We start from the raw sequence: 18054 nt of genomic DNA, 5'->3' as shown, positions 1-18054 counted from the left end.
TTGCGTCACCTATAATAGGCCTATGGGACCTCGGCCCAAGTGCGGCCGGTATGGGGTGGGCCCCAACTAGGTGGAGCACAACCCTAGGCACCCCTATGTCGTCCTCCCACCTCTATAAATAGCTAGGTACCCCTTCAGGGTTTCTTGGGTTTTGTTTAGATTAAAGTTTAGCTTCGCTACTTTGCCGTGTAATCCCATGATCGATTAGACCGCCGGTTTGCTCGTTACAGAACCCCAACTTATCATTTGTATTCAATTCCTATTTGCAATTCAGATTACTTTTATCTTATTCTTGATTTTTTCTTTGATTTGTTTACAGGAATAGAGTTGATCTACATCGGCTAGGTCAACAACCCACGGAGAGGTGTATCGATCGCTAAGGCGCAACACAACAACGTCTAGTAATGTTGTAGTCGGGTCCTCAACGTTTCTCCTAAACCGTAGTTATTATCAACTCACCGAAAGATCGGGCCATCAATAGCCTTGAGTGTCTCGAGTGGAGCTCAGGGTTTATCAAGTGGTATCAGAGCTTTCGTTGCTCGATGAGTTTTTATCTACCCATAACGATATAATAGCCATAAAAAAATCCATCCTATACCTAGCCATACTTGCCATTGCATTGTTCTTTTCAGTTTTTGCTTTGTTGAGTTTTCTCTTGCATCATCGTGTCGTGTTATTTGTCTTAGCGTCTAGTACGTTTAGAGTTTCGAGTTCTTGTCATGTTAGTACCACGTTGTCGCTGTAGCCATTGTGTCTTTGTTGTCATCGGGAACTAAAAAAGGGAATCAGCTCGCTACCACGGTTCTATTATTTTTCTAGTTTTAAGAAGTTTTTGTCGGTTAATTTTTGAATTGCATCTAGGGTTTATACCGTGTGGTTATGCCATGTTCCATTGTTTTGTATGTGCTCTTGCGGCCGTGCTAATGCGCGCTAGGAAGATGGAAGGTAGAGATTATAGTGGTTTGGTTTCTATTTGGGCCGAGTTTGCTTCTATTCTTTTTCACGTGGGACCTTTCCAAACCAGGGCTGGCTGTCCACCTCGCGCAAACCATCTCCACCAAATCCGATTCCCTCCCCCACTCTCCCGGTTCCAAACCTACACTGTGGGATCCATACACCTTGGTGAACAAATTTTTTGGAGTGTCAGATTGGAGTTCTGTTTGTAAAAAACGGAACCTATGTGATGCGAGCATTCCATTTTTGTATAATTTAAATTTTTGGCTCTGCACTTTTGTAGTTGAGTCCATGTAACTTTTATTTTACATTTGAGTCCCTGTAATCTTGCATTTAGGTTGTTGACAAAGTTTTTTAGTTTTTTGTTAAAAAAAACCAAAAAATCAAAAGGAAAAAAAAGGAAGAAAGGTACATAAAAAACCAAAAGAAAAGCTGCACCAAAGAAAAAAGAAAAGAAAAGAACAGAAAGAAGAAAGAATGAATAGAGAAAATATTGTTATCTTTGAGCTGAACTTCATATATGAGAGTTGTGTATTAGTTGTTCATAGTGCTATCTTGTGGTATCGTTTGTGTCTAAGCTCGTGTCTCTAGTACATTCTAGTCTAGGACCAGCACGGTACATGACTTTGAACAATTATTCAACTTTGAATTCTCTGATTTGAGCAATCGCTATCCTTTGCTACATATTTAAGCTCTACTGATATGATTGCAGCCATACAGCAAGTGTTTGCCAAGGCATCAATTCATCCAACCTCCATTGGGGTGACAGGTTGAGTCGGTGTATGTTACCAATCTGCTTGCATTGGTAAGATCTTGTAAAAGCTCGGTTAAAATCTTAAGTGTGTGTGATAATTGAGCTGCCACTACCTAGTCGTTGATAGGAGAGTGTATATTTTTTTGTATATGTTTCTTGTTTTCGACTAACAATGGCAGGATTAAGCAAGGGAATATGCGACCATCATGCTCAATACCAACATCTTCATCGAGACATGAGGAGTGATCAACATGACCATTATGAGGTAAGTGACGACAGCACTACCTTAATTTGAAGGAAATTATGATCCTCGTGCTTACATTAAATGGGAGCTAGGAGTTGATAGAGAATTTAAAAAGCATGGTTTGTCCGAGAAACAAAAGATTATTTGTGCCGCTAGTGTTTTTAGTTAAAAATGCTTCTTATAATTGGAAACCTGAAACGATATTTCAGAAATGTTTATGTTGATATTCTGTTCAACAAACTGCAATGTTTAAAACAACATACCAGAACTGTTATTTCATACTATCTTGATATGTATGCTTGTTTATTACGTTGTGGTTTAGATAAATGGGAAGAAGCTACATAATTGAGGTTTTACGTGGGCTTAACAAAGAAATTCAGGACATGCTTGCTTGTCAACGTTATAAATCTCCTTCTCATTTGTTACAACTTGCTTCGATGCTGAAAGTAAAATAGAGGAGGACATGAGAAAGAAACACGCTATGGTTTTGCCTCCTATTACTAACCATTTGCAGGAAGTGCATAATCATGAAAAAGAGGATAGAGACATGAAAGAACCATCGTTCCCATTGTTCACACACAAATTCGATGCACCTCCATCATCAGAAGGGCGAATCACAGGTAATCTAAATGGTGCTGCAATTAATCAAGGTGAGTGTGCCGTTAATGAATTGAATATGTCCACTTTTCATGCTATAGTAGAGCAACCATTAGTGGAACCAATTGTTGAAATACCTTTGTCACAAGTTGATTTACTTGTTTCTTGTGATAAAGAAGAGTTGTGTGATAATGCTTAACTTATACCCATGCCACAACTAGTGAATGAACATGCTATTCCTAATGTTAATTCTTTATTTACTGATTTTAAGCATGTTGTTCTAATTGCAAATGAAGTTAAGGAACGTGAATTGACATCTTCTTTTAGTACTTTGGGATACGTTCCATTTGATGATTTTTTTTTGAGCTCGATAATTTGAAGGAGATTATTTGCCATGTCCAACTAATGCTATTTTTCATATATTTGGTGAATATAATGATAGAGGAATATATTTAGTGCATAGAGTTTACAACTGTTTAGATTTAGAACCTCCTGCAGATGCAGAAGAAACAAGCAAGCTAGAGAGACATGTTATTGGTAATCATATTATCTCGAGTTTGTCTTGCTTTGATTGGAAGAAACAAGTTGTTTTAAATGGACTACGGGAAGAGCGCCATATGGAAAAACCGAGGACGTTTTCCATGGAGAAGGGGAGGATGATGTGACCATGACTACAATAGATACAACCATTGCTCACATCATGGATGAACAAGAAGACATCAGGATCAGGTTCTTCAAGTGCTGGAATCTGATTCGGCCACCTGCTATATTACTGAATTCAAATGGCCGCTAAATCTTCATATGAGCTCCGTTTTGAGTCTATGAGTACTTGATAGAAAGCTCTCGGGATCCTTTTTCCAACGGATCCAGCCTCATTCCAAATTCCACCTCAGCCATCCAGAATTGGAGAAACAATATGTTGCGCTACCTTTCATGGGCCTATGGGCTTGTAACTTTGTTTGGGACCCCGACCCAAATGGGGCCCATGTGGGGTGCGCCTCAAACTGGTGAAGCACGACCCTAGGACCCTCTTGGTCGTTCTCCCACCTTTATAAATAGCTAGGTACCCTGAAGGGTTTCTTCGGTTTTGGTAGATTAAAGTTTAGCCATTGCTACTTGCTTACAGCGCGCGTGTTGGCTAGATCGTCTGTTTGCTTGTTCTTCAGACCCCAACTTATCCTTTGTATTCAATTCCTATTTGCAATATCATAGGTTTTATCTTGTTCTTACCTGTTTCTTAGATTTGCTTGTAGGAATAAGGTTTATCTGCATCGGCTAGATCAACAATCCACGGAGAGATGTGTCGATCGCTAAGGCGCAACACAACATCTAGTACGGTTGTAGTCGGGTCATCAACGTTTCTCCTAAATCGTAGTTATTATCAACCCATCGAAAGATTGGGCCAACAACAGCCTTGAGTGTCTTGAGTGGAGCTCAGGGTTTATCACTTGTAATATATAATAGAAGATACTCCCTCCGTCCCACAAAGAAGCGAACCCTAGATCCCCGATACAAATTTAGTCCTAATGTGAAAAGACGAAAATGCCCTCCTGACAACATCCATCTGTATGCCAGAAGCATCTGACGCAGAATAAAAAAAAGCCAAAAGCTTCACTTGCCCAAAGCAAATACTCAAAAAAATAACTCTCCAGTTGAGAAAATACTAGTACTACTAGCATTTGCATGAACATGGCAAGAACCATTCGTTGCCTCGGCCGCTGCAAGAAGCAAGAACGAAGCCTCAGTACGTTCACCGGTGCACGAACATAGCAAGAAAGAAGCCGCCGTTGACGCTGCAAAAACGAAGCAAGAACATAGCAAGAACGAAGCCGACGAACGTCGCCTCCGCCGCTGCCGACGCCGCCTCTCCCCGTCGCCTCAGCCGCCGACGACGATGTGATGCGAACCCGCTAGGGTTTGTGGCCCGATCTTTCGATGAGAGGTAAAGGATAACTCGATTGGATGAAGACGACGTTCACGGCCCGACTACAACCGTCCAAAGACCCTGCGCCTTAGCAACCGATACACCGTCTCCAATGGTCGCCGCGAACTTGTGGTGCGCATCAACCCGTCCACGAGGGCACTCGTCCTGCAAGCAATCGAAGAACAAGCAAGAACAAGTAGAACAAGCACTGAAATTGCTAGATAAAGATGAAACTTTCACTATCAAACACAATATGGTGGGGTTCCGATTACAGGCAGACGGGCGGTTTAGCCAACACACGTGCTGCGAGCCGGTAGCAAGTAGCTATCTCTATCATCAAAACCCGAATGTTCTTGGCGGCGACTAGAGGTATAAGAAGAGGGGAAGAACGACCATAGGGTCATGCTCCAACCCTAGGACGCGCCCCTAATGGGCCCAACTTGGATACACAGCCCATTGGGCCAAAAGAGGTGACGTAGCACCATGGACAGAAAACAGTCGGGAGTAAAATGACAATTGCGGCCGCTCCAGAACAGATATGGACATGTGGCTGGATCCATTTTAAAGTAGACTTAATAAGCTTTCCATGAAGTACTTGCACGCCCAAATCGGAGTTCGCATGAAGTCGTGGCGGCCGTCAAAAGTTGGCGCTGCCCTGCAGTCCGAATCCACCCCGCGCGAATCCTCTTCCCTTTGGATCCTCTCCTTCGTTCCTGAGTGAGTCACGAGTGCATGCGTCTCCGGGGTATAAAGAAGAGGAATATGAACTCAAGAAAGAACTCACCTGATAATTTAGTTGACGTGCACGAGCGTGGGTAATAGGACCATCATGCTGTACATAGGGGGACGTGGATGTATCGATGGTGTTGATGTCCTCATCATTCTCCCAAATACGGCTTCAAATCTGCAACGTTAAATGTGGGACTAACCCCGAAATCTGCAGGCAAATCAAGCTTATATGCATTCTCATTAATCTTTGCTAACACTTTAAATGGTCCATCAGCTCTAGGCATCAATTTAGACTTTCTCAAATTAGGAAATCGTTCTTTTCGCAAATGCAACCAAACCAAATCTCCAGGTTCAAAATTCAATTCCCTTCTACCTTTGTCACCAGCAAACATATACTTAGCATTCATGTGCTCTATGTTTTCTTTAGTTGTCTCATGCAGTTGTAACATCAACTCAGCACGTTGCTTAGCATCAAAATTCAGTTTTTCAGAAGATGGTAAAGGCATCAAATCAATTGGAGCACGAGGCAACAAACCATACACAATCTGAAATGGGCACATTTTTGTAGTAGAATGCAAGGAACGATTATAAGCAAATTCAATATGAGACAAGCATTCTTCCCACATCTTGATATTTTTCTTCAAAACAGCCCTAAGCATAGTAGACAAGGTTGTATTCACCACTTCAGTTTGTCCATCAGTTTGGGGATGACAAGTAGTAGAAAACAAAAGTTTAGTCCCAATTTAGCCCACAATGTTCTCCAAAAATGGCTAAGAAATTTTGTGTCACGATCAGAAACAATTGTGTTTGGCACACCATGCAAGCGAACAATTTCTCGAAAGAACAAATCAGCGATATGAGAAGCATCATCAGTTTTATGACATGGTATGAAATGTGCCATTTTAGAAAATCTATCCACAACCACAAAAATGCTATCACGTCCCCTCTTGGTCCTAGGCAATCCTAACACAAAATCCATTGAAATATCTTCCCAAGGAACAGTAGGAACAGGAAGAGGCATATACAAACCATGTGGATGTAAGCGTGACTTAGCCTTTTGACATGTAGTGCAGCGAGCAACGAACCTGCCAACATCTCTTCGCATCTGTGGCCAAAAGAAATGACTAGCAAGGATGTCATGTGTCTTCTTGGCACCAAAATGTCCCATCAAACCGCCTCCATGCGCTTCCTGCAACAACAACAAGCGAACGGAGCTAGCTGGAATGCATAGCTTGTTAGCTCTGAAAACAAACCCATCATTGATGACGAATTTGTTCCATGTTCTTCCATCCTTACAATGCAGCAACACATCATTAAAATCAGCATCATGCGCATATTGGTCTTTGATTGTTTCCAGGCCAAAAATCTTGTAGTCAAGTTGTGTCAACAAAGTGTATCTCCTAGACAAAGCATCAGCAATGATGTTCTCCTTCCCTTTCTTCTGTTTGATAACATAAGGAAAAGATTCAATAAATTCAACCCATTTAGCATGTCTACGGTTCAGTTTCCCTTGACTACGAATATGCTTCAAAGACTCATGATCAGAATGTATGACAAATTCCTTGGGCCACAAATAATGCTGCCATGTTTCTAAAGTTCGCACAAGAGCATACAATTCCTTATCATAAGTAGAATAATTCAGAACAGGCCCACTCAACTTTTCACTAAAATATGCAACAGGTTTTCCTTCTTGTAGCAAAACACCACCCAATCCAATCCCACTAGCATCACATTCAAGTTCAAAAGTCTTATTAAAATCGGAAAGTTGGAGGAGAGGTGCATGGGTCAACTTATCTTTCAACATGTGGAATGCGTTCTCTTGTGATGTGCCCCAAGTGAAAGTCACTCCCTTCTTTGTAAGCGCATTCAATGGTGCAGCAATGGTGCTGAAATCCTGCACAAAGCGGCGATAGAACCCCGCGAGTCCTAGAAAGCTCCGCACTTGTGAGACCGTTTTAGGAGTCGGCCAACTCTGAATTGCCTCAACCTTGGCTTGATCAACCTGAATCGCCTGCGGAGTTACAACATAGCCAAGAAAAGAAACTCGATCTATGCAAAAGGTGCACTTCTCAAGGTTACCAAATAAACGTGCATCACGAAGAGCATTAAAAACAGCACGTAAATGATTAAAATGTTCACCCATAGACTTGCTGTAAATCAAGATATCATCAAAGTAGACCACCACAAATTTTCCAATGAAAGGACGCAAAACCTCATTCATCAACCTCATGAAAGTGCTGGGTGCATTAGTTAAACCAAAAGGCATCACTAACCACTCATACAACCCAAACTTCGTTTTAAATGCTGTTTTCCATTTATCACCCAACTTCGTACGAATCTGGTGGTAACCACTACGCAAATCAACTTTGGAGAACACAATAGAGCCACTCAATTCATCAAGCATATCATCTAACCTAGGAATAAGATGACGATATCGAATGGTAATGTTATTAATAGCTCTACAATCAACACACATACGCCATGAACCATCTTTCTTTGGTACCAAAATTACCGGAACCGCACATGGACTAAGAGACTCGCGTACATACCCTTTATCAAGCAACTCATGAACTTGACGCTGAATCTCCTTGGTTTCCTCAGGGTTGGTTCGGTATGGCGCACGGTTGGGTAGGGAAGCACCTGGGATCAAGTCGATTTGATGCTCAATGTCGCGCACCGGTGGCAGCCCCGGTGGCACTTCCTTGGGAAACACATCAGATTACTCCTGCAAAATGTTAGCAACAGCAGGGGGCAAAGAATGCTGCATATCGTGAAGTGAAATCAAAGCATCTTTGCATACCAAAGCATAGGCAACTGAAGGTGATGCAATCAACTCATTAATATCAGATTTAGTAGCAAGTAAGCATTTGGGTTTCAAATTGATTGTCTCAGGTTTCATGCCATCAGATTGGGCTTTTTTATCACTCTCACATTTGGATTTGGCAGCCTTAGCAACATCATCACGCAAAATATCTTCAGGAGACATGGGATGCAACACAATTTTCTTATCATGATACAGAAAAGAGTACTGGTTTGACCTACCATGATGCATAGAATCCCTATCAAATTGCCATGGTCTACCTAGCAGAATATTACATGCTTGCATGGGCACAACATCACATTCAACAACATCATGGTAATTTCCAATTGCAAAATTAATGTGCACCAGTTTTGTTACCTTCGCCTTACCACTGTTGTTCAGCCATTGGATGTAGTATGGATGTGGATGCGGTTTGGTGCTAAGTGCAAGCTTCTCCACCATCTCGCTGCTAGCCAAGTTGTTGCAGCTACCTCCATCAATGATCATGCGGCAACAACGCTCTTTGACGACACACTTTGTTTGGAACAACGTGTGTCGCTGATTTTGCTCCGCCTTCTCCATTTGTGCGCTAAGGACACGCTGCACAATGAGGCTCTCATAGTGATCCGCAAATGCAGCCCCAATGTGCTCTTCCGGTGACTCATTATCTGCATGGTCAGCCGCAAGCAAAGCAAGTGTATCATCATCGAAATCACTAGCAGAGGAATACTCACCATCTTTTTTGACTACCAAAACTCGCTTGCTAGGGCAGTCACGCTGCACATGCCCAAAGCCCTTGCAACGGTGGCACTGAACATCTCTCGTTCAGCCTGTGGATGCCATTGAAGAAGCACTCGGTGCTTGCTGAGCAGCCTTTGTCGCTGACTTGTCACTAGATGGAGGAGGTGCTACTCGACTGGTTGTGGGTGTGGAAGATGGAGAAGCAGTACGGCCGGGCGGAGGAAGTGTGCGTGTCTGCCATGACACTAGCACGTCGTCCTTGCACTTCCCTTTCAGCCTTACAAGCAAGATGAAACAATCGGGTCATATTAGTGTAATCTTTATAGTCTACGATGTCATAAATCTCGCGATTTAACCCACCCAAAAATCTAGCCATGGCAGCGTCCTCAGTTTCCTCTAAATTACAACGAAGCAAGCCCATTTGTAACTCCTGATAATATTCCTCTACACTTTTTGCACCCTGTCTCAATTGTTGCAACCTATTCAGCAAGTCACGTGCATAGTAAGAAGGAACAAATCTTGCCCGCATGACCCGTTTCAAAGCATCCCAAGTTTGTGGGTTATTAGGATTTTTCTTGCCATGTTCTATCCACCAAACCGAAGCAAAATCGGTGAACTCACTAGTAGCAGCTCTAACTCTAGTTTTCTCAGGAAACTCATGGCATGCAAATTTTTGTTCAACAGCAATCTCCCAAGAGAGGTACGCATCAGGATCATATTTTCCGTCAAAAGGAGGAATCTTAAATTTAATTTTAGAAAAAGCATCATCATTGTTGCGTTCCTCGCGTCGGCGGCGACCACCCATACCTCGTCGATTGTTGTGTAGCCGTCGACGATCTCGAGCATCTCGATCATCTTGTTCAGTGTCAGCAATATATTCATCCTCCAAATTATCCTCGACGTACTCTCCGTCAATGTCATCGTCATTACCCCCACCATTGCCTCCAGCATTGAGAGCATCAAAATGCCTCACAAGAGCAGCAAGGCTAGTGTCAATGCGGGCGACCGTTGTCTCCAGCCCTATAAGCTTAGTGTTGGTGGAGATCTGGGTGGACTCCAATTGTCCAATCTTCTCATTTGTCACCTGCAAATCTGTATCAAGTCCTTCTGTGTGCTGCTTCACTTGCCTTGTAAAGTATTGGATGATGCCTTTGGTGCGTGGGGAATGAGATGCACCCTCCTCATCTTTACCCTCTAGACCTGCCATGGTTTAGAAATGAAGGACAACAAAACAATGGAGGATGTAATGTAAGCCCTACACAACTATTGGGATGTAGCTTTTGCAAGACGCTCACTCTCACTTCACTCGCAGCTTGTCTCACAAGCTCTTACCAGTTCTTACCTTGCCTACAGGAGGGGGACAGCAACCCACAAGTTAGCAACCGTGGAACGAGGTGTATCGGTGCTGTAGCAACAAGACCTGTCAAGCTGTAGTCGGGTTTGTGGTGGAGCTGTTGGTGGGCTGAAAGCAATGCTCAAGAGAAAACTAGAAACCACGTTAGCCAAAGCAAATTGAATAATCGCTCAAGGGTATAGTGTACAGTGCTGGTCCTAGGCTAGTCGAAGTAGAGACGCGAGCCTAACCACAAAGGACGCCACAAAACACAAACCCAAACAGCAACAAAAACAAGAAACGATGGTGGAAGGTGGTGACAAAGGGGGAATGGTGGGGTGTGCTCGCTGGATCCTCTTTTTTTTTTTTTTTGCTTGCTCTCTAGTGCTGAGGAGAAAGACACAACTTTTTTATTATTATTTTTATTTTATTTTTTTGATATTTTTTTCACAACCAGGAGCACACTGGAACCAACCACAGAAAATCTTATCTCAAACGGACAAAGTATGAAGCTTGTAGAATTTTTTCAAAGTTCTATGCGAATAGGTCCCGAAGCTTCTCGCCACAAAAACAGAATTTTGCAAGAGGAATTTGGCGATTTTAAATTTGCCGAACCCAGCAAAGCAGGGGAGAATCGGATGTAACTTTTTTTGTAGATGTCCGTGGATATATTATAAGCCTAATTTCGAGTCCGTATGAAAAAGATATGACTGTTTTAAGGAAGGTCACTCGAATCAGGGTTCTATTTCCTTTCTAGTGGCGGCAGGATACAAGGCAACTCACAAAAGCTATCGGCAACAGATCAAACACAAATAGAAAGTGATTTGGTGGGTGACTGCGACGGCGGGGACGGTGGTGATGATGGCAAAATTGATGAAGGTGGCGATGTGCGGTGGTGGCAAGAACTCGAAACTCTAATCGCCTAACACTAAGACCAGCAAATTAACACAACCTATGCAATCGAAAACTCAACAAGCCTTAACTAAGCAGTACTAGTAAAAAAGGCACAATGGTCTATAGGATCACGGGAAAACTAATCTACTATTTTTTTTTGTTGGCCTTTTCTGGACTATAGGAAAAAAAATTAATGACGAAGGGAAGGGTAAATTTTCTCATCGATGAACCACGCTCTGATACCACCTGATGCGAACCCGCTAGGGTTTGTGGCCCGATCTTTCGATGAGAGGTAAGGGATAACTCGATTGGATGAAGACGACGTTCACGGCCCGACTACAACTATCCAAAGACCCTGCGCCTTAGCAACCGATATACCGTCTCCAATGGACGCCGCGAACTTGTGGTGCGCGTCAACCCGGCCACGAGGGCACTCGTCTTGCAAGCAATCAAAGAACAAGCAAGAACAAGTAGAACAAGCACTGAAATTGCTAGATAAAGATGAAAGTTTCACTATCAAACACAATATGGTGGGGTTCCGATTACAGGCAGACGGGCGGTTTAGCCAACACACGCGCTGCGAGCCGGTAGCAAGTAGCTATCTCTATCATCAAAACCCGAATGTTCTTGGCGGCGACTAGAGGTATAAGAAGAGGGGAAGAACGACCATAGGGTCGTGCTCCAACCCTAGGACGCGCCCCTAATGGGCCCAACTTGGATACACAGCCCATTGGGCCAAAAGAGGTGACGCAGCACCATGGACAGAAAACAGTCGGGAGTAAAATGACAATTGCGGCCGCTCCAGAACTGATATGGACATGTGGCTGGATCCATTTTAAAGTAGACTTGATAAGCTTTCCATGAAGTACTTGCACGCCCAAATCAGAGTTCGCATGAAGTCGTGGCGGCCGTCAGAAGTTGGCGCTGCCCTGCAGTCCGAATCCACCCCGCGCGAATCCTCTTCCCTTTGGATCCTCTCCATCGTTCCTGAGTAAGTCACGAGTGCATGCATCTCCGGGGTATAAAGAAGAGGAATATGAACTCAAAAAAGAACTCACCTGATAATTTAGTTGACGTGCACGAGCGCGGGTAATAGGACCATCATGCTGTACATGGGGGGACGTGGATGTATCGATGGTGTTGATGTCCTCATCACGATGCGTCTCCTCGACGCCTCCGCCGCCGCCGCCACCGACGACGCGTCTCCTCGACACCTCCGCCGCCGCCGACGCCGCGTCTCCCCGTCGCCTCCGCCGCCGCTGATGACGCATCTCCTCGACGCTGCCGACGCCGACGCCGCGTCTCCCCGTCGTCTCCGCCGCCGACAACGCGTCTCCTCAATGCCTCCGCCGCCGTCGACGCCGCGTCTCCCCGTCACCTCCACCGCCGCCGCCGACGCCGCGTCTCCCCGTCGCCTCCGTAGCTGCCGCCGACGCGTCTCCTTGACGCCTCCGACGCCGCATCTCACCGTCGCCTCCGCCGACGACGACGCGTCTCTTCTTCGCCTCCTCCGCCGCCGCCGACGCCTCGTCTCTTCGCCTCCTCCTCCGCCGCCGCCGCCGACACCTCGTCTCCCCATCGCTTCCACCGACGACGACGCGTCTCCTCATCACCTCCACCGACGACGACGCCGCATCTCCCTGTTGCCTCCACCACCATCCGTCGGCGCCGCCGCCGCTCTCGCCATCGAGGGATAGGTGGAGTTCGTGACGAGAGGGAGGGGATGAGACCGGCGGTGGTGGTTGTTTTTTTTTCACGCGGTTGTGTGGTGGGCGAGAGGAGAGAGACGGGCATGGATAAGGTGCGTTGAATTTTTCTCGAGTCTTGCGCAGGAGTTGGTTTTTCGTGGGACAAATGCTCAACCCCAGAAATCGGTTCTTTCTGCGACGGAGGGAGTAGTTGATAGTATGTCTATTTTGTACTGCAAATGTTGCTAAGTATTTTCATAAACTTAATTAAACTTAAAAAATAGAAAAAAATTAAACACGTATTATAATATGAAATGAAATAAAATCTCTGTTCCAAGGAGGCCCAAAAATACGACGCTAACTTCACTTATTTCCTATAGTGCACTTAGGGCTGGCACCATCTCTGGACGAGGCGAATATAAGGCCTCCAAGGGAACAGCCTTGGGCATGGTCAACCCTGACCCTTCAGTCATGTCAACCTCCTCGTCACCGACCCTTCTCCACTCGAAGCACTGCACAAGCGTGGCGAGCGCGAGGCCGACGACCTTCACGGCGAGGCCCTCCCCGGGGCACCGCCGCCGGCCCATCCCGAACGGGAGCATCCACTTCCCCTCGCTCCTCCCGCCTTCGAACCTCTCCGGCGAGAAACTCTCCGGATCCGGCCCCCAGATGCGCGCGTCCCGGTGCATGGCGTGCACGTTCACCAGCAGCATGGTGCCCGCTGGGACGGCGTAGCGGCCGCCGCCGGCGACGGAGACAGAGCAGTCAGCGGAGGACTCGTGCGGTGCCAGCAGCGGGCCGACGGGGTAGAGGCGGAGGTTCTCCCTGATGATGCACTGGAGGTAGGGGAGGTTCGGCAGGTCGGCCTCCTCCACGACGCGGCCCGTGCCGACGAAGCGGTCGATCTCCGCCCTGGCCTTCGCCATTGCCGCCGGGTGGTTGAGCAGCAGCGCCATGCCCCACTCGATGGTGCTCGACGATGTGTCCGTTCCAGTCTGCAAGATGGACTGATGCAGCACAGGTCAATTGATTGCATCCGTGTGCAATTTACTCATTAAATTATGACTAGAACAGCATAATGTGCTTGTATGTGAATTGAATTACAGCCACCTCTAGAATCTAGCTGAATATACAATTTATAATTATGATTTCAATTGCGTTTCACAGCTTTTATGATGCTTGGTTTGTTCTGGAATGTAAACATCATGATATCAGTATGAGAATATGTCAACTTCAAATAGGAAGATTGGTATTGTTCGGAGCCAATTGTTGTACCAGTTTGACAGAAGTCCCACAGGCAGAATTAGTGCTTTGTTCTTAGCAACAATTTGAACATGAGACAACACGGTCAAAGAAATGGGTAAAATTTCGCCGAAACACCGTGGGATCTCCAAGTTGGGGAGGTTCCTAATGCTTCCTTCAGTTCGCAAAAAAAGAAAAGAAATGACAGAATAAAAGGAAATTATATCTTCCAAATGTAAAAATTCACGTACTTCTGCAGGGTATCCAAATTAACTCTTATTCAGTTCATCACCATAGTTTGATTTTGATGCAACGTCGCTCAAATATTCCAGTGCTCTTTCCTGCAAACCATCCCTAAGGTACTCAATTTTTTGGGTAATCTTTTAATGGATTCTTTTTCGTACATTGCAAAACTAAAAATTTCAAAATTAAAAGTGGCTCTGGTACACTTCAGCCAAACTTGCTTCGAAAAGGCGAAATATGTTAATATAATTTTGTGCAGCAGAAAAAAATATACTACAAGGTAAGCACATGGTTCCACATGGGCTACACCACGCCCAAATTGCAATGTCCTTGGAGTGCTGCCCTGCATTTTTAAATCAAAAGGACGTTTGTCGACTACTCCGTCCGAAATAAGGCATGGTTTAGTTTCTAAAATTTTTTCCCAAAAACATCACATAAATCATTGGACACGTGTATGAAGCATTGAATATAGATTTAAAAAACTACTTGCACAGTTGGGGGCAAATCACGAGACGAATCTTTTTGAGCCTAATTAGTTCATAATTAGCCATGAGTGCTACAGTAACCCACATGTGCTAATGATGGATTAATTAGGCTCAAAAGATTCGTCTCGCGGTTTCCAGTCAAGTTATGAAATTAGTTTTTTCTGGTCAAACATCCGATATGACATCCAAAAATTTTCTTTTCACGAACTAAACAAGCCGTAAGCTACCTACAAGGAAATGTGACGCCTTCTAGTACAGCGAATCTATACTAGTAGGGGTCACATCCCTTTTATGTTGACTTTTTTTAGGCGGAGAGAGTACCATATCTCGATCTCAAAGATACTAATCATTGATCACAAACACAAAGCTGGATTTGCTCCAATATATGATGCAGCTTAATTTGTGGGAGCAGCTAATTAATGGTCAAGGCCATCTGGAATATCACCATTTGCCCGGGGAAAAAAAACTGGTACCAATTGATACTGGAATTCTTCACCCACAAACTTTCATGTAAAGTTATCTGTATTGTAGCCAACAGTTTATTTCCTAGCATATGCCTTCTTGTGTGTACTACCACCCTGTTCATGAGTAAAAGAAACAAAACAGAGTGAAGTACCCCTTCTCAGAGGCGTTTATTTCTCTAGTTTGGGGTAGTGCCTTTATATTTGCCTATGATGCCCCGTTTGTTTGAGTAATTTATAGTTTTTTATGAGCAGGGTTATCATGTATGATTTATATATCCTTGCAATTAGTACGCCATTAGCAGAGTAATTATTTATTTTCAGACAGATTTCTCAGCTCCATCAGTGGCATTCGATTCACAGCCGTTGTGACCAAAAGAAATTAATCCAATTAATATCTAAAATTGAGAGATCTGTACACTATACTCACCAGGCAGAGCGCTGTGATGACCTTATCGCTGTACGCCTCCGGCTCCGACGCCTGCATCTTAAGCAGGTCGCCGACCATCGTCCTCGCCTCCGTCGCGGCGGCTGCGGTGGCGGTGGCGCGGTGCTCGTCGATGAGCCTCTGAGCCCACGTGTTGTGCTCCCTGGACAGCTTCACTGCCCGCCGCTTGGCGCCGCCGATGTCCACGAGACCAAGCAACAGCACGAAGTCCTGCAGGTTTGACGCACCGTGCATCGCGAAGTACTCCCGCACCATCTCCCTGAACCTCGACGCCTCCTCGGTCTCCGCCTCCGCGTCGCCCTCGCCGCCGTAGTACTGCTTCCCGGCGACCATCCGCGCCACGACGTTCAGCGCGAGCTCGAACGCCCGCGCCTTCACGTCGGCGCGCGCTGGCTCGGAAGGCCCGGCCGCGGGGGCAGCCAGGTAAAGCCACCGCGCCATGTGCGGGACCTCGCCACCGCGGACGTCGGCGGAGCGGAGGAGGCGGTGCGCCGAGAATACCTCGACGGTGGCAATGCGGCGGAGGTTGCGCCAGTTGGGCCCGTAGCTGGAAGACCCCAGCGTGGTGTAGCCGTTGGAGAGGTGGCACGAAGAGGGGAGCCGGGGGCGGTTGGCGAAGGTGACGTCGTGGTCAGTCAGGCACTCCTCGGCGACCGCGGGATCGGTGACGTGGAGCACGGCGCGGGAGCCGAAGTGGAGGAGGAGCACCGGGCCGTGCGTCGCCGCGAGGCCGGACAGAGCGCGGTGGAGCGGCTTCTTGAAGAGGTGGAGGTGGCCGCGATGACGGGGAGGGACGGCGGGCTCGGCGGGAGGCGGAGGCGGCGCTGCTGCTTCTTGCTCCTGAGGATCCGGAGGAGGGTGAGGAGGAAAAGAACCGATGCCATCGAGAGGAATAGCAAGGAGGAGAGCGTTGTGTTCGCCATTGATGAGTCTTCCGAGCTTGTGGAAAGGAGGAGATGTAAAATCGGATCAGGTCGCTGTTCGCGACAAGCCCACAAGGCCACAATAGTGGCAGCTGCTGTTTGACTAACACAGCAACAGTCTGACAGACGGAGACGGATGTACAACATGAATAGCAATTTAAAATTTTAGCGTATCGGTTTGGTGTGATAACTGGTGCGATCTCATCACATGGCTGTTTTTAATATACAAAATCGTGTGCTTCTCCTGTCTCCGTTCCTTTTCCTAATTTTCTCAGCCAATTTGCGCTTGGTCGGAAAGTGAATTCGTGACAGGATCACTGCTCCCATTCTACTTACTACTTACTAACTAGTAGTAATTTGCTCGTACTAATACTACGTAATATTTATTATTACAAACCAGATAATTAAAAAAATTTTAATCAAATACTACCATGCGTGCCAGTAGTATATTTTATAAAACAGCAAGAAAATATTTACAGCAAAAATTACAAGAGGCTAAAGCCTTAAAAAAGAATTAAATGTTTTGTAACCAATTAAAAATTATTTATCTAAAAGTTTCATTCATCCTATACATATGGACATATGTAGAGAATTTCATTCCTGAAAGCACACCACCAATTATTGAAAGAAGGATAAATGTTCTGGAAGATCTTCCTATTACGTTGCTTCCAAATGTGCCATTAGGCTATAAAGCAGATTTCTAAGAAACCCTTCATCTTAAATCTCAGTCTTGCCGAGACCAGCGTCTGAAAGAATTCCAAAAAAATATTCCGTGATATTCCAAGCTTATGACAGCATCTCCTACCAAGGGGCACTGAAAAAACAGATGAAAAAATATTTTCCTGTGTTGCAAAGAACAGAGCACACAAGTAAGATCAGCATTCAAATGAGCACAATTTTTTTTCTGTCTGGCATGTCCTCGTGTTTAGTCTATCACTGAAAAGCAACCAAATAAAGACTTTGATTTTCAGCACACATCTTATTTTCCAGATCCAACGAAAAGGCCTTGTGGGCTGCATAGATACAAAATTCAGCTTATAAAAGCTCTTTGAGGTGTAAGTATTCATGAAATGAACATTTTTTCAACCATCGCAATATACATAGCTAGCACAATATATAAAGTTATTATATTGTTAAGTATATACGAGAAACGTCTTGGTCTTCCGACTAGCTTTACAAGATGGTGGACTAAACGACCTGGGTTTAAAATCTCACCCCTTCTAATTATTTAATATTAGGACCTTCCCTAATATTCATGTTAAGTGATACAACTACTTCTAGCTAATCCCAGATTTTTTTTCCTCCAGAAATGACCACCATAATTTCACAGGACCACCTATTGACCTGTTGCCTGCAATTTTTGTTGAGTAAATTTCTCAAAACTACACGTTTTATGGTCCAAGTTGTAGAAAACCACACACATTTTGATACTTGGCACTTAATTACATATATTTTGGTAGTGTAGTTTCACAGAACCACACTATCAATGAAACATGTAGTTTTGTGCAAACTTAAGCCATAAAACATGTTGTTTTGTGAAATTTACTCATTTTTGTTTCTTTCAGCCGAATGTTATGATCATTGGATTTGTATC

General features: G+C 44.9%; 1 pseudogene; it reads right to left on the bottom strand.

The window, feature by feature from the left end:
- Nucleotides 1–12939: 12939 nt before the first annotated feature.
- LOC127769611 (cytochrome P450 81Q32-like) lies at nt 12940–16561 on the bottom strand (annotated as a pseudogene).
- Nucleotides 16562–18054: the final 1493 nt, after the last annotated feature.

This window comes from Oryza glaberrima, chromosome 4 (assembly GCF_000147395.1).
Source record: "Oryza glaberrima chromosome 4, OglaRS2, whole genome shotgun sequence".
NCBI lineage: Eukaryota > Viridiplantae > Streptophyta > Magnoliopsida > Poales > Poaceae > Oryza > Oryza glaberrima.
This window is presented reverse-complemented; position numbering and strand designations above follow the sequence as displayed.